The 24883-nt window shown below is 32.8% G+C and overlaps 1 long non-coding RNA gene across 1 annotated transcript in view; it reads right to left on the bottom strand.

Annotated features, from left to right (window-relative positions):
- Positions 1 to 5991: 5991 nt before the first annotated feature.
- Positions 5992 to 24883, bottom strand: part of LOC105856619 (uncharacterized) — a 104193-nt gene continuing 85301 nt past the window's right edge. The window contains exon 3 of the long non-coding RNA XR_012921755.1: positions 5992 to 6180. This is a non-coding gene — a long non-coding RNA (uncharacterized LOC105856619). The remainder of the gene's footprint in view (positions 6181 to 24883) is intronic.

The raw sequence follows: 24883 nt of genomic DNA, 5'->3' as shown, positions 1-24883 counted from the left end.
CATGCCTTCTTTGGCCCTAAGCATTCTTTATCTCTGCCATAGTTCCAGGTACCACAGAATCACTTTGTATATGTCTACATATAGGACTAGCTAGAACAACAGTTTTTCATTTGTTTGTTTTGCTGTCCTCCAAATTAAATTTGGGATCAGTTGCTGATAGTATTCATATATGTTTGTTTCTGCATATTAAAGACAAGTTAGATTCTAATTAATGTTAGATATTTAACATTTCATAATTGTATAAATAATCATGTGATACTCAGTAAATTTTAAAGGGCTTCAGTTTTAATGCTTTGAATTCTAAGAGAAGGAATTTAAAAAGAGAGAAAATAAGTTAGTTGTAGGTGCTAATGCATGGAAAATGAATTATTAAATCTGAAAGATTGAATATAATGTCAAGCATATGACTTTTCAAAGCAATTAAACTGGGCTTTTAATGATATTACTTAGATTTTTCCAGACAAAATGTGTAACAACTCAGCTAATTCTTATAAAATGACTTTGAAATCCCCAAACCCAAATATAATCCCATGGAGTAATTATTTGTGAAAAAGCATTAGTATGTTTTATACCTTAATTATGAAAAATAGTGGAAGAGAGAGGAGAAAAATAATCTTTATTGTGAGTTAAACAGTTTGAAATCGTTTTATTGTTTCAAGAAATTTTCCCCCAGGACAACTTCAGTAGCAAAATCAAAGTCAGGAGCCTAGGTTCCCATAAACAAAGTTTAATTGTATCTTCCTCCCTTTGTCTTCTCTGTTTATTAATTTTCTCACTTGTTTCTAAGAAGTGAGAACTATACCCCAGGGAGAGTAGAGGTCCATAGTGCTATTCTAAGTTCTGAAGCAGAGGACCTAATGATAATTATTGTCTTTTTGAAAATGTGAGGTGAAAGTTGTCCATGAAACTGTCCTATATTGGGGTATCCATGGAAAACTATGCCCATTCTGTTGGGTCTTCTGAACCTTGCTATTACCATTTTTGTTTGAGTTGGAAGTTCTGTCATCTACATGTAGTGTGGGGCTATTGGAAACATCCTTCTTTGAGTTTCATTCCATGGCAGAGAACAGTTCCTTTTTCTTTTTTTTTTAAAGCTATTGGTGTGTCTGTTTTCATATGGTTAGTGACAATACGACAGCCCTCAAATTTTGCAAGTTACATGGCTTTCAAAAGTTGTCCAAATATTTTTTATTAAATTAACTCATTATTTCTAAGAATTTATTTCTAATGAAAAAAATCATTACTAAATAATAAATGATTTTAGATTTACACCATGCAAGAAATGACAAATTTACATGTTTAGGCTGCATTGCATATAATCTACAGAATGACTGCTCAGCTTCAGTTTCTTGCATATATTTATCATACACATAAACACGAATATCCACACTTCCCTATCTCTGGGTCCCTGGTAGAAGGCAATGGCTAGTGACTTTATATTTACCTATCAAAGAAAATGAATCTGGACATGCTTTAGGGAACATAGAACACGGTGGGACATTACTAGATAATAGGAGCCAGTATCTTATTTTGTAAGTACTAGAATTCCCAAGTTTAATATAGCTTTGCCTATATTTTACACTGTTCTTGGTTTTGTTTTGATAATTAATAATATAAAGGTGATCCCAAGACAGAAGAAAAAGATAACATTATACAGTGAGAAGTGAGTCTGCTATCTCAAGACTGTCATTTTTTTTCTCAGATGAAGTCTAGATTTTTGTCACCAGTAAAAGGGAACAGAGATTTTACAGAAAAATTGCCAATTTGGGGCCAACCAGGTGAGGGCAATACTCTTAAGTATAAATAGATGAAAAGATAGAACATTTTTTGAGTAGGACACATCCATGCAAGACTGAACTTCTTACATATTGATTTTTACAGTTTAAAGAGAAAAATACTTATTTTAAGTAAGTTACTGCATTTTAGAGTATCTTTTTTAGAACAACTTACATGTGTCTCAAAACGCTCAACTTCAGAGAACACTATTTTCATACTATTCATTCTCAATGGCATGTCCAAAAGTATATTCCCAGTAACAAATGACATAGAACATATAGAACAGGGTAGAAACACTTAGGAAGGTGGGGGAAAAGATTATCTCTATGATTTGGACATTATATTTCAATTTTAAGAAACAATAAAAAAGAGAAGGTTTTAATTATAGAATTATAATTTATATTATTCCTGATGAAATTGTGGAATAATGATAACCATGAGAGTCTATATCAGAATAGTGAACTTTAGCCACCATACAATGTGGTAAGCATGACAAACAATGGCCAGGAGAAGAATGACAAATAGAAGAGAGAAAAAATAGAATTAAGATAGACTCAATCAATAGAAATGGATAAAATATTTTAAATTTTTCAAATGGGAACATTGACAGCATATTATCAGATATAAATAATATATTAAAAAATTATAGGTTCTATAATTTCTGTTGGATGGCGGATGGTTTTTGTATTTCTTTGTGCATGAGAACATATGTTATAAGATAAAATCTACATAGAGAGAAATGGGATTGTGAGAATAGGAAACAGAGGTGAGGAAATGGATTTTAGAAATGGTTTTACATTGTTATAAGGACCCATTACTATGTTTTCTTCATTTCTGAATAAAACATCTTATTCAAAGAATGAAGTCAATTATTTTGAGGGTATGTATTTAATTAATCCTCTCCACTCCCCAGTTTGAAGGCCATTGGTCCAAGAAACCTACAAATGCAGGAAACACTGTATTAATAGTAGGCAAGGGCAGACATGCTAATAGCAACAGAAAATATGCTATGAGCCCCTTTACATAATATAAACTCTGGATTTTGAAAAGTTGAGGCATAGGTTGATAACTCCTCACAAAACTTGTTTTTACTTCTTCTTAGCTACATAGCATTACTTTATTTCCATGCCACTTGAGTCCTAATCAATGTGCACCACTTCCAGAGCTGGCCCGTATGAATTTATCATTGATCTTCTGGTTCTTTTCACATTTTTCAGGTGAAAATAGACAAAGCCCTATAGGAAGTTGGAGCTAGAAAATAGGAGGTCAATTTGCTGAAGTACCATGTGGAAGAAGCCACCCACTGGCCAGAAATGCCTTTATTTGAAAGTTGTTAATGAGAAACACATTTTAACCTTTCAGCCATTTTAACACTGGACAACCTTTGCTAAAGCAGCTAGTTTGTTACTCAAACTGTTAGAGGGGTCTACAAAATAACATTTCATTTCCCCTCTCTCAAATTCAGAGAGAACTGAGATATAGACCTATTTCAGTGGGGACAACAGATATCAGGAGTTTCCAGAGACATCAAGGTAAGTGACCCTTATTGTAGTTCTGAAGCACTGTTCTACTTCTAAGCACACACAAAAACATCAAGCGGGATTTCCTAGCCTGCAGGGACTAAGGATGATTAATAAGGCTATATGTTATGCATAAATGCACCGACTTATACTGTGCCCTTCAGTCAAATTGCATATTGTATAAGCATGATAAATGAAGTGCACCAGGCCTAGATAAGCTACTTCCTGGCATATATCCAGAAAAGTCTAAAAGAAAAATGGTTCAAGCTGTTTGTAAAGGTATACTTTGATTGGAATGTGGAGCTTCCTGAAGGGGTGATGGAATTCTTACCTCCTATGAAGCTATGATCTGCGGTGGTGGTCTCCTCCATAAGGATATGGCTATCCAGCCCCTTGAAATATGTTCTAGAAAATAGCAGTCATCACTCTGCCATGAACTTGAAGGCGCTTCTCTGCTCCTATAAGGTTTGGACAGGTAGGCTTTATTTGATTTGCCCAGGTGGTGTCAGTGTATGGTCTTACCATAAATTTGAACTTACTATTGACATTCCTAAGTAGAGAGGATACCTGCAAGCAGAGATAGATTGCCCTGTTTTACGTTAGAAGCAAATAAAGTTTTTTATTAATATAAACAACTTACGAAGTTTGATTTTGTTTGATTTGGTTTTTAATGATTTCCTAAAATGCTATGATAATTAGAATGGTTAATTAAAAGTTTCTAGTATTTTTAAAAGTCATCCAAGGAAAATCATTTTGCAGAATACTACTCTAGATAATTATCTAGAATACTATCCTAGGTAATTCTAGTGAATAATCGAATGATGTGATTGTTGCTGCTTTGAGGATTTTAGAATCATGGAAATAATATGCTTTTAGGTACAGAGCTGAATAAATTTATTTTCTACTTCCTAATTTAATTTTTTATTATCTAGGTCTAAATGCATCTGTCCATTTCATAGCAGTTTGTTTTTAAATGATATGATTCTCCAATTCTTACAAGATATTTGAATTTTTTGGCTTAAATAGAAACTAGTTGACAGTGGATGCTAATTATTTTTGATATTCCAGTTTGTCTAATTTTTTTCCTTGAAATGGAATGAGTAAACTTAACACAGACACACAAACACATATATGCACACAGAGGCACACACACACACACATGCACACCCACAGCCCTCAACAACAACAACAAAAAACCACATACCAGCAGCAAATTACTAGGATTTACCATGGAATAAAAGCTTGAAATGGCACTGCATACTAACTTTCTGCACTCCTATGCAGATTTTTATGCATTTTTCAATCCATTAAATATCACCTTAGAATAAAAGCAAGCACAATGGAAACTAAATGAGATAGTTGCAGAGAACAACAAAAATAGTAATTTATGCTCCCATACAATAGCAAGCTTGTTCAGAGTTTATTTTGGGTCCTTTGGATTCTATTTAAAATCAAATTCAGTTTGTATATGCATACATGTGTAGGAGTGGGGGATAGAATTAATTATCCCAAACAGCCTACACTCACTCCCCTAATATTTCTTATGTTAACGTGCAAATCTGTTATCTTCATTGCTATGATACTACAACACAATTAGAGATCATTAACTTTCTCTTTATACTCAGCAAATTTTTCAGGCCTCAGATATACATGAACCTCTAATTTATTCCTATTTATCTCACATTCTCATTTACCAAAGTGTCAAAACAACTTTTTATATCATTGCTATTTGTTTTAGTTTCTGCAAGTTGACTGCTAGAGGATGATTATTTCTCCTACATTGTCTCTTCCCCTCATCTTTCAAGTTTTTAAAAAAGAAAGAAAAAATAATAAAAATCAGGTACTTTGGCCTGTATTATTTATTTTATGTGCAAATAGACTTATTTATATATGCTAAAACACACTGAAGTGGAAGACAAGCTTGCTCTTAATTATGTCTTGAATTTTATAGAGGAAAAGTATATAAGACAGATCCTGAGGTATTATATTCATGTGCTTGAATGATTAAGAATATTCAATGTGCCAAGAACTGCTGCATACCAAAAATGCTTTTATGGATTAATTTACCTAAATTCAGTTAAAGTTTCTTTCAACTGAATGTGCTTGTAGATGTCAAAGTGCATATTTAAGTTTTGTAGTGATGTTAAATCTGGTGCTACAATTCTAATGTCTAATAGGTTTTAGTTTGCTTCAATTTATTTGTTTTATAGGTTGCCAGAATTTACTTATGAAAGGCACTTTCAGGCAGGAAAATAATATTATAATCAGGCTGGCACATACCTTTTTGTAAATTATAAACGTATTTTTTAGGAATCTGTATTCTTTTAAATCTTCTGGTTATCTTTTACTTTCTCACCTATAAGAACCCAAAAACATCCATTGTAGTATATGGAAAAGCACTTAAGGGAAGTATAGCCACTTTTTATGTCCCTTGAAAAGAAAATGCTCTTTGGTCTCTCCTTTCACTCTTCCTTCTCTCCAATCTATTTTCCACAAGATAGCCAAGGTGATCCTTCACAAACACACATATGAGCATGTCCACCCATGCTTAAAAGAATGTACCCACTTGCAATTGTCACTAGCACATTATTTTGCACATAATATATACTCAAAAATATTTTCTGGAAATTGAATGACCCCAGCTTGAAGCCCAGGACACTGTACTATCTCACTTACCAGCATTCATTGACTTTTTAGCTTCATTAATGACCATCACCCAATGTCCCTAGGTGACAGGAGGTCTCTTCCATAAGATGTAGCAGGAGAAGAGATGAGATCATTGTTTTATCATTTCCCATAATGCTTCATTTGCTTGTATGTCATTGCTCAGGCCTAGTCATGAGGCTCAGTGGGGCCAGGAGGTGGAAGTGCTGTCTGTGTGTGCCTTGAGAGGAGAAAAACCAAATATCAGGGAACACCAGTAATATGTATCATAGTGTCTGATACACAATATGGATTTCATGAAGATTTAATGGATAACAATTAGGATTCATTTGACTATAAGATACAGACATAAAAACAGTTTGGCAAACAAGAGTAGTTAGCTAATGAGCAAAATCTCAACATAGGCAGAGGTGCTGCTACATTTTATGTGTTGTAGAAACATGGACTCTCCCAATTTACATGTTCTTTCTACTGATTTAGCATTTGTGTCCTACTCTGGATCTCAGCGTCATGTCTCAGACTGGCCTCTGCCATAGCTGTATAGATAGAGTTGTCAATTTCAATCTCACATCCTTCCATTTTCCAATGAAATCTTACTCTCTGTTTCAGGTTCAAATGTAGAAGGACATTTGCTCCCAGGTTAGCTGGGAATAACTGTTCCCAGGTTAGCTTCTGGACCTATGTAGTAAGTCTTTTAAGTTGGAATAATATGATCAATGCTGTTGGAATGAAGAATGCTTCTTTGGCCCAATCATCATGTCCAGGAAGCAGAGATTAAGGACTTTGTGACCTTACTAAATCCTCATTTCCAGAGCTCCTTACCTGGAATGCTGAAGCAGTTTCTACTTGAATATGTAAATAGGCAATGGCCATATCATAAATAAAAACTGGACCCTGATCTCTGCAGTAACCAGTCCAAACCACAACCTCTGCAGCAATTGGTCCAAAATGGTTAGGAATTGGTTGAGGACTGCCAACTTCCCTAAATTTTGACCTCCAGCTTCCAATTTAGAACCAACCAGAGAAAGCTAATTATGAGCCCTAACCAATCGCATAGAATGTCTTGCTTCTAGTTAGCTCATCTTCAGATTCCCCATACCACCAATCTCTAATCAGGGCATTCCAAAAGACTTCCCTCTTTCCCATGATAAAGCTTTCCCATTCCCTGCCTGCCTCTGAGTCTTTGCCATATGGAAGTGATGGTGGCCAACTCCCTTGTTATAGTAAGCTCTGACTAAGCCTTTATTTGTTCTCATTTGGAAAGCCTTTGCTTATTTTCACAACTATTAGGGAAACTTGCAGCAACCCTTGCAGCAACCCTTACTGAGTAGACCTAATTATGTCAAATCTTTACTTATTACCTAAATAAACATCCTTCTGGACAATGTTACCAAAGAGAGGAATTGTACCTGATTTTAGACCATAGGAGGGCTCTTCATTTTTTACTCTTAGTTACAGGTGAACAAATTAAAAAGAAAATTAAGACTCTATTTCACATCTTAAGATTTATATGTTAAATTATATATATATATATATATATATATATATATATATATATATATATATATTCCAGTGAAATAGAAGTGGAATCTAAGGTTAATACTCTGGCATATTGCTTTGCAAGAAATGCTGCCCTTCATAGAATGCTGCCTAAATCAAATGCACTTTTACTTGTCAAAATTTCTTTCCCTTTATGGAAAATTACTTGTAAAAGAATTACAACAATGCAAATCTCATCTACTTATAGAAAGCATTACAATGTATTAAAATTATTTATCTATTAAGGCTTATATGACAGTTCCAAAATATCCAGTTGATGACTGCTAATTTCAAATAAAGAAAATTAGCAATTACACTGCATGGATATACCTAAAATAGCAAAGATAACTTAGAATCAATATTACTAAGATATCAGTGGGAAGGAGAGTTTATCTAGGGAGGAATGGGGTGCTATTGGAGTTCAGAAAACAACATCCAAAAGTGAAGGCCTCAGAAGCAGCCTTAGAAGCAAAACTTTTTCTCTGACCTTCTTCTGCCCTCCTTTCTCCCAGTCCCATTCTACCTTCAGGCTAGCCATAGAAACAAGAATCTCTCTTCTCCAGGGTGGGTAATAGAAACCAGAACCCCTTTTCTCAAAGCCAATGATAAAACCTAAAAATACTAACCTAAAAATATTGTGTAAAAACTTGCCATAAAGAAATTATCTGATCTACCTTGTTTGACTATAGGTCATAAGACCCCTATACCAGAAAGAGTTTTGCCCCATACCCCAAAGGGAAGAATATATACTCAGATATGCCAAGAAGAATCTAGAATCTAGACACACAGGCCTTGGTGGGTTTTCCCACTCAGTCTAGATCACACACTTTTTGTACAATTATAGTTCTACATAACTGTGTATACTTTGTTGGACCTTAGCATAACATTGACAATTTTCCCTGTATCTTTGTTCTTCCCTCTGCAGACTCCCTTGCATGCATGTTAAATAAATTTGTATGCTGTTTCTCCAATTAACCTGCATTTTGAGAGTTACTTTTTCAGAGAACCTTTAGAGAGCCATACCCTGCACCACAACAGTGCCTTATCTGCAGCCTCTTATAATCACCACAGCTCTGAAAAGTCTGTAAAAGTGGGATGAAACATCCAACCAGCATCTCAGGCTCTTTGAACACTTATACATGAACATTATTAAAATGTCTTAATCCTAAACATATTAATATGTTCTTTGGAATGTTTGTAAATGTCTTTGCTGGAACAAAGCCTAGGCATAAAATCTTATGGATGTGTTTTTCCTACTGGGTTATCCCTTCAATCCTATCATATGATGAAAAAAGACTCATTTCACAAGCAAATCCCTTTGAAGATTTTGCATGATTGTCCTTTTCTCTAAAGGGGATTGCATTTGTAAGCTGCAAAGTATAGAAAAGATAGATAAATTAAGTCATTTATTAAAAGCAAAGTTATCTGAGCTTTCAGAAGGACATCATCACCCTTGGTCTATCGAACTTCTATTAGTGTTGATGTCTATGTGCTCCCCAGCTTCCAAACCCATAGACTTTCTCTTCTGAAGTTGTTACTGAGAGACCCATGAGATTGAATCCAGTTAGTCTAGTAACAGATTCTTCACTGTCATATTTAGTTTATAATATACAGCCAGAGATTGATATAACTATCTTCTAATGTGACTAGCTACATATATATTTATCTTAGAATTAAAATTCAGTGTTAAAATAATTGTCATAGGGACACTTTAAAACAGATTAAATTGAATTTATAAGTGATTCAAAATGAATTTAAAATGGATAAGGAGATATCACTTTACAGAAAATAAAACTGATTTGGTTAATTTACCATTTAGACTTCTAATCTTAATCTGAGGTCTACTAAACTCAGATTACAGGAAGACCTTCTGAGGGGTATTTTGGCCAGGCACAAAATTTTAATGAACAAGTTTAAGGTGTCACATTTCAATAACTCTTTCATAATTTTTGTTGTTCCTCTTTCAAATCTTCCTTTTCAAAAAAGTCCTTCTCCCACACTACTACTACTACTACTTCTTCTTCTTCCTCTTCCTCCTCCTCCTTCTCCTCCTTGTTCTTCTTCTTTCTTTTGTTAAGGGAAAAACATTTCTCAGCCTTTTCAAACTTTACTTGAGTGCTCTGTCCCTGGGTACTGAAATCTCAAAATAAAGGGGCAATTAAAAAGTAAATGATACTAATAATGGGATAAGAAAATCTTGCAAATGACTTTTTTAGACTTTTAATTTCTTTCAAAAAATTGGAGAAATACCTAATTGAGTTGTTAGCAGACACCTGATCATAAATCAGTTTTTATGGTGAATCACTGTAATTTTTGTCATAATCCTACAAAGAAGTTCAAAGAATTGAGTGACATTGCTATATATGTGTATATATCTATATCTATATCTATATCTATATATATATATATATTCCCTTCCACTCTTATATAATTATTTCTGAGAACAATATTTTTCAGTGCTTAGAAGTGTAAAAATGATTATACAGGAATAGGAATGATGCGAACCCTGCCACATTCTAACAATAAGTGAGACTCATCTATGAAGATGTGAATTTACAGGCAAAACATTGGGGAATGAATTATAAATTACTTTTGAAAATAGTTATATTGCAAAATCTGTCACATGTTTATGTTTTAATCCAATATTTAATGAATAATAATTAAAATAACTCAATTCAAAAGAAAGAAAACACAAAACTGCATAGCAACAGAAATTTTAATTTTAAATTCTTTTTTTCAGTCATATAATTGTAAACTAAAAATAAAATCCTAAGCCCCCTGCTGACTGGATAGATCCCTCCTTTTGGCCAGAGGGACTCCAGAAAACCCTTAATACTTGGCTGTAATGGGAAGGGAGGTCAGACACACCTGCTTATACAACCTCCCTTTGGAGTTTAGCTTCAATGTTTGACCAGCATTAATGTTAAAACAAAGATGATGAGACTGACAAAATAGACTTCTTGTGACAAGAAGATATGAAATTATTAACAAGACCTAAGGCATACAAGGCAAAAGTTAAATCATGCCTGCAGATCATCAATTTGCTTAACACATCACTTTGAATATATTACAGCTTGTTCACTAATTAACAGACCACCTTATCTTAAGCATTCCTCTCTACTGACTCCCAATCATAAGACAAAGCTTTATTTCTTTAACCAATTACAAATCAAAGAATCTTTGAACCAACCTATAACTTGTAAGCCTCCATTTCAAGATGTCCCCCTTTTGGGGGCCAAGCCAATGTATCCCTTTCATGTATTGATTTATGATTTATACCCTCAATTCCTGCTTCCTTAAAATTTATTAAACCTAATTGTAACCCAACTGCCTCAGGATGACTTACTTCAAGCTTCTTGAGTGTGGCTCTCTGGCCTATGGTCAAATATATTTAGCTCAGAATAAACCTCATTAAATTACTTTATAGAGGTTTTCTTAGTTGTTTGTTTTGTTTTTTTCCATTAACATGATCAATAAATGATCTTTAAGCATTAAGGCAATAAATTTTATTGGTAAACATTCTGTAGGGAAAGTGGAAATAAAATTCATATAAGGAAACAAGATTTCAGTGTAAAATTTCTGAGTGTAAAAGAGTGCTTGTTCCTGCTGCCTCTTTTTTTCGGGGGTGGGGGGGCAGAGCAGGATCTCACTGTGTTGCCCAGGCTGGAGTGGAAGTCACATCATCATAGCTCACTGCAGCCTCAAAATCCTGAGCTCAGCAATCCTCCTGCCTCGGCCTCCTGAGTAGCAGGGACTACAAGGAGCATACCACAATGCCTGGCTACATTTTAATTTTTTTGTTGTTGTTGTTGTTTAGAGATGGGGTCTTGCTGTGTTGCCCAGGTTGATCTCAAACTGTCAGCCTCAAGGGAGCCTCCCACTTTGGTTTCCTAAAATGCTGGGATTATAGGCCCAAGCCACCATGACTGGTTTCCAACTTGCCTTCTTTTAATGAATATAAACTAGGTGCAATTTCTACATTCCTTTAGAAATATTTAAAAGTGTCACAACAGTATTATTTTAACAATTCAACATTTTTAATATACTGGAAATTATATCAATTACAACTACTTAAACTCATAATAAATATAATTTAGCTGCCAAGAAAAATATATGTGAAGGGATCATACATATTAAAAATTGTCTTAGCAGTAAGAGTGAAAAAAATGTTTGAAAATGATTTTCCTATCTAAGAAGGTAAGGGAAGACTTTCTCTATTGCCAAAAAGAAAAGACCCTTTTCCCCTTCCTTTTTCTTAGAGTACTTTTTTCTTGAGAAAATGTGTGTTTGTGTATAAATCCTTTCTCTGTCCCTTTGATATACATGTGAGCATTTTTAAAACCTAAGTGAGCCTACTGCCAGAGTTATAACCTCAAAATGTTTTTTTCTTAATGCCCTTGGCATCATGTTTTTAAAATATAAACATCAGAAAGAATATCACCCCTCATTTCCCTGTAATTGTGAGACTGAGAGTTTAGCCAGCCACCTTGCTAGATTTTTTTTTTCTTTTTTTGATAAAGGCAACTAAAACTAGGTCAGATGAGTATTCTAATTATCCCATGAATTTAGGATGAACTATTAAAAAATGTATAGCAAATGAACTGCCAGGTCCTCTTCTATGAGGACAAGTTATCATTAATCTTGAGAATGTACAGGTAATATATCTGCTTGGCCTTATAAAAAGATGGAGTTTCCTTCTGTCTTGCAATCTCATTAGTAGATTGCCTGTGATACACATTACAATGTTGTTAAATCTCAATTCAGCAATAAAACTACAATAAAATGTAGAAAAGTTTTCTTTCTTTTCTACATTTGCAGAGAGAATTTTCTGAGTTGTTAAGAAAGTTTATTTTTAATTTTTCCCCTAATACCTACAAAATGTAGAGATCTTTGTACATGAATTAAATAGTGCACAGGTGAATTCAGAAGGAAGATGAGGAAATTATTGCCTTATTATAGCTGGTTGAATGGTTTGATTCCTTTGAAACTTTTAAGAGAACATCTTGAAAGTGAAAATTTGAAAAGGATGTCTTTAAGCTTCCTAAGCTCAGTCTCTGAATGTCTAAGAAATTAAAATACTTCCTGCAGGAGAGACAAATAGTTATTTGCACTGCTAAAGCCCTGATATGTAGAGCTCTCCCCACCACCATTATCCCAAATCTAGGTATGTTACCTGAGATGCAAATTAATGTATGTCACAGATAGGCAGTGGGGAAGGCTTTTGATTTGGTGAAGGAAGTAATTCATTATTAGAAATTTAGATCATTTTGCAAGAATAACTCTCTAACAACAAATGTCTTTAGAGGAATCATTTGGAATTTGGATAGTGCATACTATTAATAAACAGGAGATTGTGATATTATCACAACCGCTAGGAAAGTTAAAAAATACACCATTGAGGCCAGTTGCTGTGCTTTAATGTCTAAATAGATCATAGGAAAGTTTTAGACAAATAAACTGAATAGCAGTGAAGGTCAGATTCTTGAATAGTCAAAAGAAGTTTGGTGAAAATATCCCTGTGCTGACACATAGATTAGAAGATGTTTTGTAGGGAGGATACAGATCAGTGCCTTTGTAAATACTCTTCTAGTCCCCCTCTTAAGGGATACTGAGATAAAGGCTTTTTTTTTTCTTTCTTTTTTTTTTTTTTTTTCCATAGGAAGTACACACTTGAGAAAGACTATGGCAGAGTAATTGATCGAGTCATTAACTATGGCTGTTTTCTCCACCTGCAGAGAATGAGAGGTGATATTTGATTGAGAATTGATACTATCTCCTCCTGCTGAGAAGGTAGCCAGGGATTTGTGTCTTGGAGATGGGAGCCCAATTTGCCATAGGAAAGTAAACTCAAAAAAAGCTTTTGTAAACAATCAGGATAATGTAGTTGTAGAGCTAGCTTTGGGGTAGGGATATGGGTGTAGATTGAAAAGACTAAAGGAGCTGAGAGGGTAAATTCAGAGCATGGGGGGAATGGTTCATCATAGATTAGTATAGATCTTTTCACACTACTCTGCTTAGCACCTCAAAGGCAGCATGATTTCCAAACAGGCTGGCTGTGGAAACTTGCCAACAGAGAATCAACTGGTGAGGCCTTGGCTGCTACAAAGCAGTGTGAGGACTGTAGCAATAACTGAGCATACATACACCTTGAATTCTGAATGTCTTTTCTTTTCAATGGATCATGAAGTCTGTGTGATGGCATCAGGATTGACAGCAGTAGATTAAAAACCCTGTGTTTTTTCCTCCATTTCACTGGATTACAAAACTTCTGGGGTTTTTATAATTTTGAGGGAAGGAGAGAGGACGTTAAATGAACAGAGATCTAATTTCTTCCTAAAATAATTAAAGTAGTGGAGCCACATTTAATTATATTTAGAAGAAAAAAAAACTAATGCAGCATTTTTTTTTTTTTTTTTTGCATTTGATTATTGTGAAGAAACTGAGTAACTCTTAATGTTAGTGGTGCCAGCTGTTCCAGATACCTGGGAGATTGGCAAATTTGCTCAGTATTGATGGTTGCATATGCATTTACTTTATCACTACTATTAATGAATCATTGTGAAGGTTGTCAAATGATGAAAACCACCAATTGGAGATGCAGGGGAAAATATCCAAATATCATCACTGCAGATATTTTCTTCCACAGATATTTTCTCTAAGGACCCTCCTCCCCTTGAAAACCTCATTTGCTTCCACAAGTGCTTAGGGCAGTGGTTTTATTTTGACAGGCCTTCCTTGTTGCTTTTTGCACCAAAATCTTTTGAAAGCTCTCTGAGCTGATATTGTAAAATTTTGTATTTTCTTAATAGAAATATCCCTCTTTATGGGATTTTAAGTATCTTTTTAAACAAAAACTGAAAAGTATTTTTCTATAGATCTATATTTCTAACAATTATCTCTTTGACTGAGAACATGTGAATGCAATGTGCTCTTCCTGTGTTTATTCTTACTTAATATAGCTGTCTGGAAAGATAGACTGTGATTTTCAGGAAGTGAACAATTGGATATTGATTTATACCTCTGTTATATTACTATACTAGACTAGAGAAAGCAATGTGGCATAGTACAAAAGGTGTGGACTTTGGATATAAACAGTATAAGATTTGAATCCTGATTCAACTTCTTTTAACCATTTTCTTTAGATTATTTGGTTAATTGCTATGTAATTGAAACTTCATAATTTAAAATGAGATATTAAATACCAGTAATTTGTGAAGAATAGTTAAAATAATTTATGTATACATATTCTGGCAATAAGTCTGGGAATTAATATTCAAATGTGAGAGTTCTAAAAATTTGCTTCTTTTACAATCATAATAGATTGATAGAAAGTAAATTCTTCTAAATCATAAGAAATGGTATAAGGGAAAATAGCTTAGAAAATTCATAAAATTTGTCATTTGCCTTTCCTTGTATAATTCTTTGTCTTTTTTAAATAACTGAGATTCCATCATATTATTTTTGAATCTAACATTTTGATATTCTTCATCACAGAAATCAATTTATTCTTTTAAAAAATTATTGATATGTAATAATTGTGTATATTTATAGGGTACATATGGTATTTTTATACATATATACCAAGTGTAATAATCAAATCAGGGTATTTAGGATATCCATTACCTCAAATATTTGTCATTTCTTTGTATTGAGAACATTCCAGATCTTCTCTCTTCTAGCTAATTTGAAATATACAATATGTTATTTTTAACTATCATCACCCTGCTGTGCTATCAAACACTAGAACTTATTCCTTCTATTTAAGTGTATATTTGTAGCCATTAATGAAGTTTTCTTCATCCCCTGCCACTCTTCTCAGCTCTGGCAACTATCATTTTATCCTCTACTTCCATTAGGCCAACTTTTTAGCCCTCACATGTGGGTGAGAACTTGTGATATTTGTCTTTCTGTGTATGTTTGATTTCACTTAACATAATGACCTCCAGTTCCATTCATGTTGCTGCAAATGACAACATTTCATTCTTTTTCTTGGCTAAATAGTATTCAATGGTGAATATATACCACATTTTCTTTATTCATTCATCTGTGATGAACACTTAAGTTGATTCCTTGGCATGGATATTGTGAATAGTGCTGCAATAAACATAGGGGCACAGGTATCTCTTTAATATATTGACTTCATTTTTTCTTTGGATAAATACCCAGCAATGAGATTGCTGGATTGTCTGATAGTTCTATTTTTAGTTTTTTAAGAAATGTCCATACTGTTTTCAATAATAGCTGTGCTAATTTATAATCTAAGCAACAGTGTATAAGAATTCCCTTTTCTCTGAACTCTCAACATTTATCATTTTTTGTCTTTTTGATAATTACTATTTTAAATGAAGTAAGGTGGTATCTCATCACCTTGTGAGTTTGCTTTACATTTCCTTGATGATTAGTAATGTTGAAAACTTTTTCACAAACCTATTGGCCATTTGTACATCTTCTTTTGAGAAATGCCTATTCAGATTCTTTACCTATTTTCTAATGGGATTCTTTGTTTTTTGTTGTTGAGTTGTTTGTGTTCCTTGTATGTTCTGGGTATTATACCCTTGTCAGAAGAATAATTTGCAAATATTTTTTCCATTCTACAGATTGTCTTTTCACTCTGTTGTTTTTTATATTTTTGTTTTTCTTTTTTTTGTTTACGATGCAGAAGCCTTTTAGTTTAATGTGGTATCATTTGTCTATTTTTGTTTTTGCTGTCTATGCTTTTGAGGTTTTAACCATAAAATCACTGCCTAAACCAATGTACTGAGGTATTTCACCTATGTTTTCTTCTAATATTTTCACAGTTTTGGCTTTTTGTTTAAATATTTGATTTATTATAAGCTGATTTGGGTGTAGGATAAGAGACAGACATCTGGTTTTACTCTTCTGTATATGGATATCTAGCTTGCCCAGATCCTTTATTAAAAAGCATGTTCTTAGCCGGGCATGGTGGCGCATGCCTGTAGTCCCAGCTACCCGGGAGGCTGAGGCAGAAGGATCACTGGAGCCCAGGAGTTTGAGGTTGCTGTGAGCTAGGCTGATGCCACGGCACTCACTCTAGCCTGGGCAACAAAGCGAGACTCTGTCTCAAAAAAAAAAAAAAAAAAAAAAAAAAAAAAAAAGCATGTTCTTTCCCCGGTCAATGTTCTTTAAGCCTTTGTTAAAAATCAATTGGCTGAAAATATATAGATTTATCTTTGGATTATCTATAATGCTGCATTGGTCTATTTGTCTGATTTTATGCCAGTACAATGCTGTTTTGATTACTATAACTTAGTATATTTTGAAGTCTGATAGTGTGATGCCTCTATCTTTATTCTTTTTGCTCAGCATTTCTTTGGCTACATGGAGTTTTTTGTGGTTCCATATAAATTTAGGGTTTTTTTTTTCTATTTTTGTGGAGAATGTCACTGGTATTTTGATAGGGTTGCATTGAATCTGCAGATTGCTTTATGTAGTATGGTCATTTTAAACAATTCTTCCAGTTCATTAGCATAGATGTCTGTTCATTTGATTTTGTCCTCTTCAATTTCTTTCATCATTGTTTTACAATTTTTGTTTTAGAGGATTTTCACCTCTTTGGTTAAATTCATTGCAAGTTATTTTTTGTTTTTGCCTATTTTAAATGGGATTGCTTTCTTGATTTTTTTTTTTTTTAGCTAGTTTGTTATGGGTGTATAAAAGTGTTATTGACTTTTTTATTGATTTTTATCCTGCAACTTTGCTGAATTTGTTTATCAGTTTTAAGAGGTTTTGATTTAAGAGGTTTGAGTCTTTAGGTTTTTTTTTCCTGTATAAAGGCATGCCATCTACAAAGAGGGACAATTTGATTTCCTCTTTTCTGATTTGGAATTTCTTTTTCTTGCCTAATTGCTCTGGATAAGACTTCAAATTATATGTTAAATAAGAGTGGTACAATTTGTCTTGTTACAGTTCTTACAGGAAAGAGTTTCAGTTTCTTATTCAGGATAACATTAGTCGTGGGTATGTCATATATACCTTTATTATGTTGAGGTGTTTTTCTTCTATGTTTAACATTTTTAGATTTTTTTTTATCATGAAGAGATGTTGAATTTTGTAAAATGACTTTTTTGCATCTATTGGGAAGGTAATATGGTTTTAGTTCTTCATTCTGTTGATATGATATATCCTGATACATATTTTGAACCATCCTTGTATTATTAGGATAAATCCAACTTGGTCATGGGGTATTACTTTTTTGATGTGTTATTGAATTCATTTTTCTAGTTAATCTCTGAAGATGTATTTTTCTTGGATAAGAAAACACCAATTAAATTTCTAATTCTGCTTTATAGTATAGGTCTCCTTTATTTTAGAAGTCATATTTACAAACTTATTTTTCTTTGAATTTGTATAGATTAAATACTCCCAGATATTAGAGACAAATAAAATGATGCAACAGAAAGGGTGCTGCTATATTACACTTGTAATAGTAACTTTTGAAATAGTGGTCTGGAAATTTTTATATGTACCTACTTTGAGTAAATAGCTTATAAAAATAGGTGTTCATTTGGGATGTAAGCATCCTAATTGCTCCACATTAGTAGTTTCTCTACTTTGGGGAATAGGCAACTTTCAACTACAGAGTGTGCATTTAATTGTATATGCTCTACCAATATCTCTTTGAACCTGATGATGATTCTCAGTGTGAAGTTGTCAATGCTTTTGTAGATGCTGCTTAAGGGTCAACTCCAAACAGAGGAGAGAAATTGATGTACTATTGTTAAGCTATGGTCACAAATGTTGACTTTTGATCTGAATAAAATTTAAATTTTGTACATCCATGATTATAAAGATATAGGAGAATAAGTGGCATTTTAGATACATAGATAATTCACTACATATAAATTATTATGTAGTAAATTAAAAATTAAAAATCAAGTTTAACTTGATACAAAACCAGGTGCGGCCTCTTACATTGTATAACACAATTTTAGATTAAATTATATTAAAATTGTCAGCATCATGACTTCAGAAATTGTTATCCCATGCATATACTACATTGTATCTTGAGTTATATATTAGATGGAAGCTATGGCCTAGCAGATGTAAGATGTGAGAGAAATGTGAACACTGAAAAATGAATAATTTAGCAAGATCAAATCTAATAAAACTATTTATTTTATGTCGTATTACATATCAAAGTCATAGATTGGCTATCCAGTTGCCAGTTTGTTTTACTCTATAACACTTTGTGTTAAATTATTTGTTTGCAAGTATGCCTTCATTACTACATGATGATATCTCTGAAATTAGAAATTGAACATTTCAAGTCAGAACTTTAACCTAATAATCAACATATTGGTTGTGCTTATTTCAATGCCTGCAAGTCAAACTCATTTGTCTTTTCAACAATATTTCTAAATGTATACACCATGCTTGGCTCTCCATTAGGCATTCAGATTTCAAAGATAAAATTATACTCTTTGCCTTCAAGGAACCCTTGTGGGCAGATACTCTTTTTTAGAGATTAAGTATAGAGGTTTTTTGAACCCAAATCTTAAGGCAGACATTCTTATAATGAGTTTGTGAACTACCATGAGGGCATGGTTGTCATAAGAAATAATATACTGAGGTCTTTATGCAAGAAGCCAGGGTAATCTCTCCAATTGTGAGTTAGATACTGTATCTCCCTGATTTAAGCCCTTCTGATTGCTTCTACCACTAATGGAAAACAATTATCTCTGACCCTCATTCATTAATGCATTATTCATTTAGCAAGCATTGCAAGCTCTGTTATGCCCCAGGAAATATTACTAACAATAAACAAGGTTAATAAATTGTCCCTAATCTCCAGAAAATTATGGCACACTGGGCAGAAAATAAGCAAATAAGTAAATATTTAAATAAGAAAATAAACACACTTTGAAACATAATTGCATATAAATATTATGAACACATTAAATATATACACATAGAAATTGATTTTTATATTTTATGCATACATAATAAGTTGGTGTTAAGTGCTCTAAAGAAAACAAAAGTTGATAGGTAAGAACGTTGTCAGGAGAGAGAGTTGTCAGTGTGGCTATTCTGGAGTAGAAAACTGGAAAGACCTTTCTGAGAAAGTGTCATTTAAGGTAAGATATGATTCCAACATTCAGACTTCTAGAAGAATATTGTTTCATATAGTGTAAATGGTTTCATATAACCAAAGCAAAATCCTTAGCAGAGAAAAGGCTTGAGAAATGCCAAGAATATATGAACATTCAGTTTGCCTTAAAAGGCAGTGCCTATGGAGTGCAGTGGCCTAAGATGAAATCAGAGACTTTATGTATTTGTTTATATACTTTCCTTTGGAATGGGAGCTTCATATAAGAAAGAATTTTGCTTTTCTCATTTACTGATTGCAACAGCTAGGACATAATAAAAATATGTACATTATAAAAAATAAATAAACCTTAATTGATAGAATGAATGAATGGATTTTAGTTTTGTGCAGTTAAATTTTTCAACTTGTTAAAAATAAACCAAAGAAAACTTTAGAGTTAATTTTTATTTTTGAATAGTATTGGACTTGTATTCCCTAAGCAACAACATTTCATCTCATTAAACTCTTCCTGAAAATAAACAAAAATATTTCACAGTAAAATTAATAATGAAAATCAACATTTTACTAAAGCCATAAAAAATTATATGTAGTATTAGAATCATAAACAAAATGGTGGACTATTTTAAAAAGTCATATAATAACTACATAAAGATTCAGAAAAGGTAGAGGCCCATCCCCAATTGTCTTCTTCTGGAAAAGAGACAATATATATAATATCTAAGAAATATACGGGGGTGCAATGCACACTGTCTGGAGGATGGGCATGCTGTAGCTCTGACTTGGGTGGTGCAAAGGCAATTATGTATCTAAAGCGTTTGTACCCCAGTAATATTCTGAAAGTTTTTTAAAAAAGTAAAAATGAAACAATTTTTTAAAATGAGGGAGATATTTTAACACATTTCACAAATTAAAAAACAATAAAAAAGAAATATCTAGTTATTTCTTATAGTCCTATATTTAGCAATCAATAAATACCACTTTAGCCAGCATTTAATACACCTCTACCCAAATAAAACTCTAAATTGCTAAGGTTGAAAACTATATCAAATTTTTCATTACTATAAAAAGTAAATTTTAATTTAAAATAATAAACACATTGGGAAGCAATTTGCTTGAATCATATACAACTTTAAGATTGCTACTTTGGAAATTAAACACTTCTCTTAATGTCATTAAAGACAATGCTTTTAGAAAATAAATCATTAAAATGATGTCATCACAAATTCTACTTTGAATTTTTAATTATATAAATTAGATATTGAATTAAAACTTTTTAAATTACTTAAAAAGTTTAACTACATCTTTTGTTAGTGATGGAAATTAATTCTTATGAATGAGTAATCTTGGAATTTAATATTATCTATTTTTTTTTTTTTTTTTTTTTTTTTTGCCAAACAAGTCAGTTGTCTGAAATATTATCTATTGATGCCTCTTCTGCTATTTTGTCTCTGTTGTCACCTAAACTGGCCCAAGTAAACATACAGGGGCATATATTGAAAACATTTCAGTTTATTTCACTTAATCAATCATCTTTTAAGCACAGACTCTTTCTTACTTTTACTTTCAACAAACATAAGACCATAATATAACCTAGAATATCTTTTCTCAATTTACTTTACTTTTATAATGTCTCCTAAAATTTTCAGTAAATGCCAAATATTTTATTATATTTGTCTAGAATACAGAGTCACATGCATGAAAGAATCTAAGAAAAATAATAGCATCTGGTGACATTCTACAGTCATAATCTAATACATTTTCAGAAGCTACCTAAAAACTCAGATGTTCATTTTAGATTTTAGATTATATAAAATGAAATTTAGCTATCAGTCTTCTTCCTGAGTACTAGTGCAAATGGTCCTCAAATTACAAATTTTTGACTTTATAATGGTATGAAAACTATACACATTCAGCAGAAACCATACTTCAGTACAGTATTCAATAAATTACATGAGGTATTCAATAAATTACATGAGGTATTCAACACTTTTTTATAAAAGTCTTTGCGTTATATGATTTTGCCCAAATAGAGGCTAATAATTGTTCTTTGCACATTTAAGGTAGGCTAAGCTAAGGTATGATGTTCAGTAGGTTAAGTGGGGTTTTTTTATTTTTTAATATTTTTTATATTTTATATATAAAATATATATAAAATATATTATATATTTTAAAATATTTTTTATATTTTTAATATTATGGGGCTACAAATTGTAATTTGCAAATGCAATAATATTTATATTTAATATTTTTATATTTTTATATATTTAAATAATATTTAATATTTTTATATTTTTAATATTATGGGGGTACAAATTTTAATTTGAAAATGCAAACTTCTTTAAAAGAGTGAATAATGGATTAAGTTTTTGAATTCTTGATATTTTGAATCACTTATATTCAGTAAATATGCTTCCTGGCATATTTCCAACTTTATTTCCAAAATGTGTTCAGACCATAATAACTCAAATATTTCACTTGCCATGTATTTATAAGGATACTTACACAATTTAACTTAATGAAGGTTCTAAAGTAAATTTTAAACCTTTGATTTTTATAGTACTTATTATTTCTTATGATAATTGTATGCATTTTATTCATATAAACATGTAACTCAATACTTTAAAATAATCACACCAACAGATTCTTAAAGCCATGCTCTAAAGTAGACAGGGGCAGCATGCTCCAGATAACTCAACTTTAAGGAAAAAAGCCAGAGAAAGAGGTCAAATTTCAGTCTAAAAGTTCTTTCTATTATTATTTTGTGTATTTGCTTCATTACTTTCCAAGGGCAGGTCAGCCAGATGTCCTCCTGGGCTTCAAGAACATGCATACAGCTGATGTATATTTGAGCATCTATAGACAGTGCTGGGGAACCAACAAATGGGAAAATCTTCCAGAATTTGCTAAGTTTGTGTTCCTTTCCAATCTTGCTTCTTGCTTCTTTCCAATCTTGCTTCACCTTGGTTTGTTAGAATCAGCGATGATCCAAAAGTTTGTGTAGCCCCAAAATTCGTATGTTGAATTCCTTACCCCCAAGGTGATGGTATTTAAAGATAGGGCCTTTTGGAAAGTAATTAGGTAATAGGATCAGGTCATGGGATTAGTGCCTTTATAAAATAGGTGCAAAGGAGCATATTTGCTATTTCTATTGTGTGAGGACACAGCAGAAAGGTGCCATCTATGAGTCAGGAAACAGGCCCTCACCAGACATTAAATCTGTTTGTGCCCTGATACTGGATTTGGTGCCTACAGAACTATGAGGAGGAAATTTCTGTTGTTTATCAGCTAACCAGGTCTTGGAATTTTTTGTTATAGCATCTCAAACAAACAAAGATCACAATTTTGATAACAACAGTTCCAGCAGGATTACAGAGTTGAAATATAAATGAAAAAAATTTTTAAATGCTGGCATAAACAAGTACATATAGCCAATTTTTAAGAAAAGTAAAAAAAGAAAGGAAAGTGGCCTTGATGAAAGGGTACTTTTTAGGATAGTCATGGTACACAAGTTTAAAGGATGAATAGCAGTTTTTGAAAAGAGAGAAGGAAAGGGAAAAGAGGAAAATAAATAGCACTGGATCAGTTTTTAAGATAGAGTTTGGGGAATGTTATGAATTCAAGGGAAAATGAGGTCACAGTTATAATGAGAGAGAGAGAGAGAGAGAGAGAGAGAGAGAGAGAGAGAGAGTGATGACTCTCATAGCCAGTGTTAAACTGGTAGACTCATCGGGGAACGAGCTTAAGTCTAATCACCACTTGGAGAGGTGTTGGAAAACAAAACAAACTAAAACAAAACTAAACATTGGATCAAACAGCTTACATTTACAGCAGCAGGGGATATAGTGTTGGGAGCAAAGCACAGACAGAGGCACAAAATAATCCAATATTAGTAATATCTAAGTGCCATAGATGGTGTAGTGGGAAGAATAGTGATGCCCAAAGATGTATATGTCCTAATCCTAGGAACCTTTGAAAATATTAGATTACATGACAAAGAGGAATGAGGTGGCACCACATGAAATTAAATTTGCTGATAGGCTAACTTTGAGATAGGAAGATTATCCAGGATTATCTATATGGACACAATGTAATCACAAGCATCCTTATAAGTGGAAAAAGGAGACAAACAGGAATAGGCTGAGAGAGATTTGAAGATGCTACTATGCTGGCTTTGAAGATAGCGGAAGGGGCCACAAACCAGGGAATATAGGTAGCTTCTAACAGTTGGAAAAAGCAAGAAAACAGATTCCCCTACAACCTCCTGAAGAAATTCAGCCTTGTATGCACCCTGATTTTTAGCTTAGCAAGATGTGTTTTGGACTCCTGACCTCTCAAACTGGAAGACAGGAAATGTGTATTGTTTTTTAGCAATGAATTTTGTGGTCATTTGTTAAAACAATAATATACGACTGATAGAATGTATCAAGAATGCATTTATTATATTTTTTTCTATTATACAAAAAACATAATGGAAATAAATTCTACTCTATTGATTATAATTTTGTCTTTATTATCAAAACACTGTTTATATTAGTTTTCTATTGAAAGAAATTAGTTTATGAGATTGTGGGTGCTGGCTAGGAAAATCTGAAATTTGTAAAGCAGGCATTCAGGAAGGATAGACTATAACTCTTGGGCATGGATTGAAGCTACTGTCCAGAGATCATACTTTTCTTAATTAGGGATGCTTCAGATCTCTTAAGGCCTTTCAACTCAGGACTAACCAGATTAGCTAGGATAACCTTCTTTATTTAAAGTCAACTGATTATGTACTTTAGTCATATTCACAAAGTATCTAAATGACTAAATTAATATTTGTTTGAATGACTAGAGACTGTAGCCTAGCTAAATCAACACATCAAATGACCAATACATTTGGTAAAGAAAGATTTTGAATTTAGGAAGGTGAAGTAGAACAAAATAAATTAGGATGGAGATAGAGATGAATGCATATAGCTATGATCCAAAACAGGAGAAAATATTCTCATATTTGCTTTTTGATCCAGAATATATGAAATGTGCCCATTAAAAGAAAGGGCCCTACCACTCTTATGCCATTTTCTACAAAGAGAAGTGTGAGCAAGGATTTGTGGTGATAAAAAGGCTAAGGCTCACAATTTATGAAATGAATTTGCCTTTTATAAAAATTGCACTGAAAGAGGCCAAGAATTGAGGCTGTCACATAAAACCATCAAAGTCTAAGTATTAATTTTCCATATTGGTAAGCCATATACCATTTCTAAGAACTGCTTTGACTGTTTCCAGGCGACCCTTTAATTGGAAAGATGAAATTTCATAATCTGAAAGTGAAGCAAGA

The sequence above is a fragment of the Microcebus murinus genome, chromosome 11 (assembly GCF_040939455.1).
Source record: "Microcebus murinus isolate Inina chromosome 11, M.murinus_Inina_mat1.0, whole genome shotgun sequence".
NCBI lineage: Eukaryota > Metazoa > Chordata > Mammalia > Primates > Cheirogaleidae > Microcebus > Microcebus murinus.
This window is presented reverse-complemented; position numbering and strand designations above follow the sequence as displayed.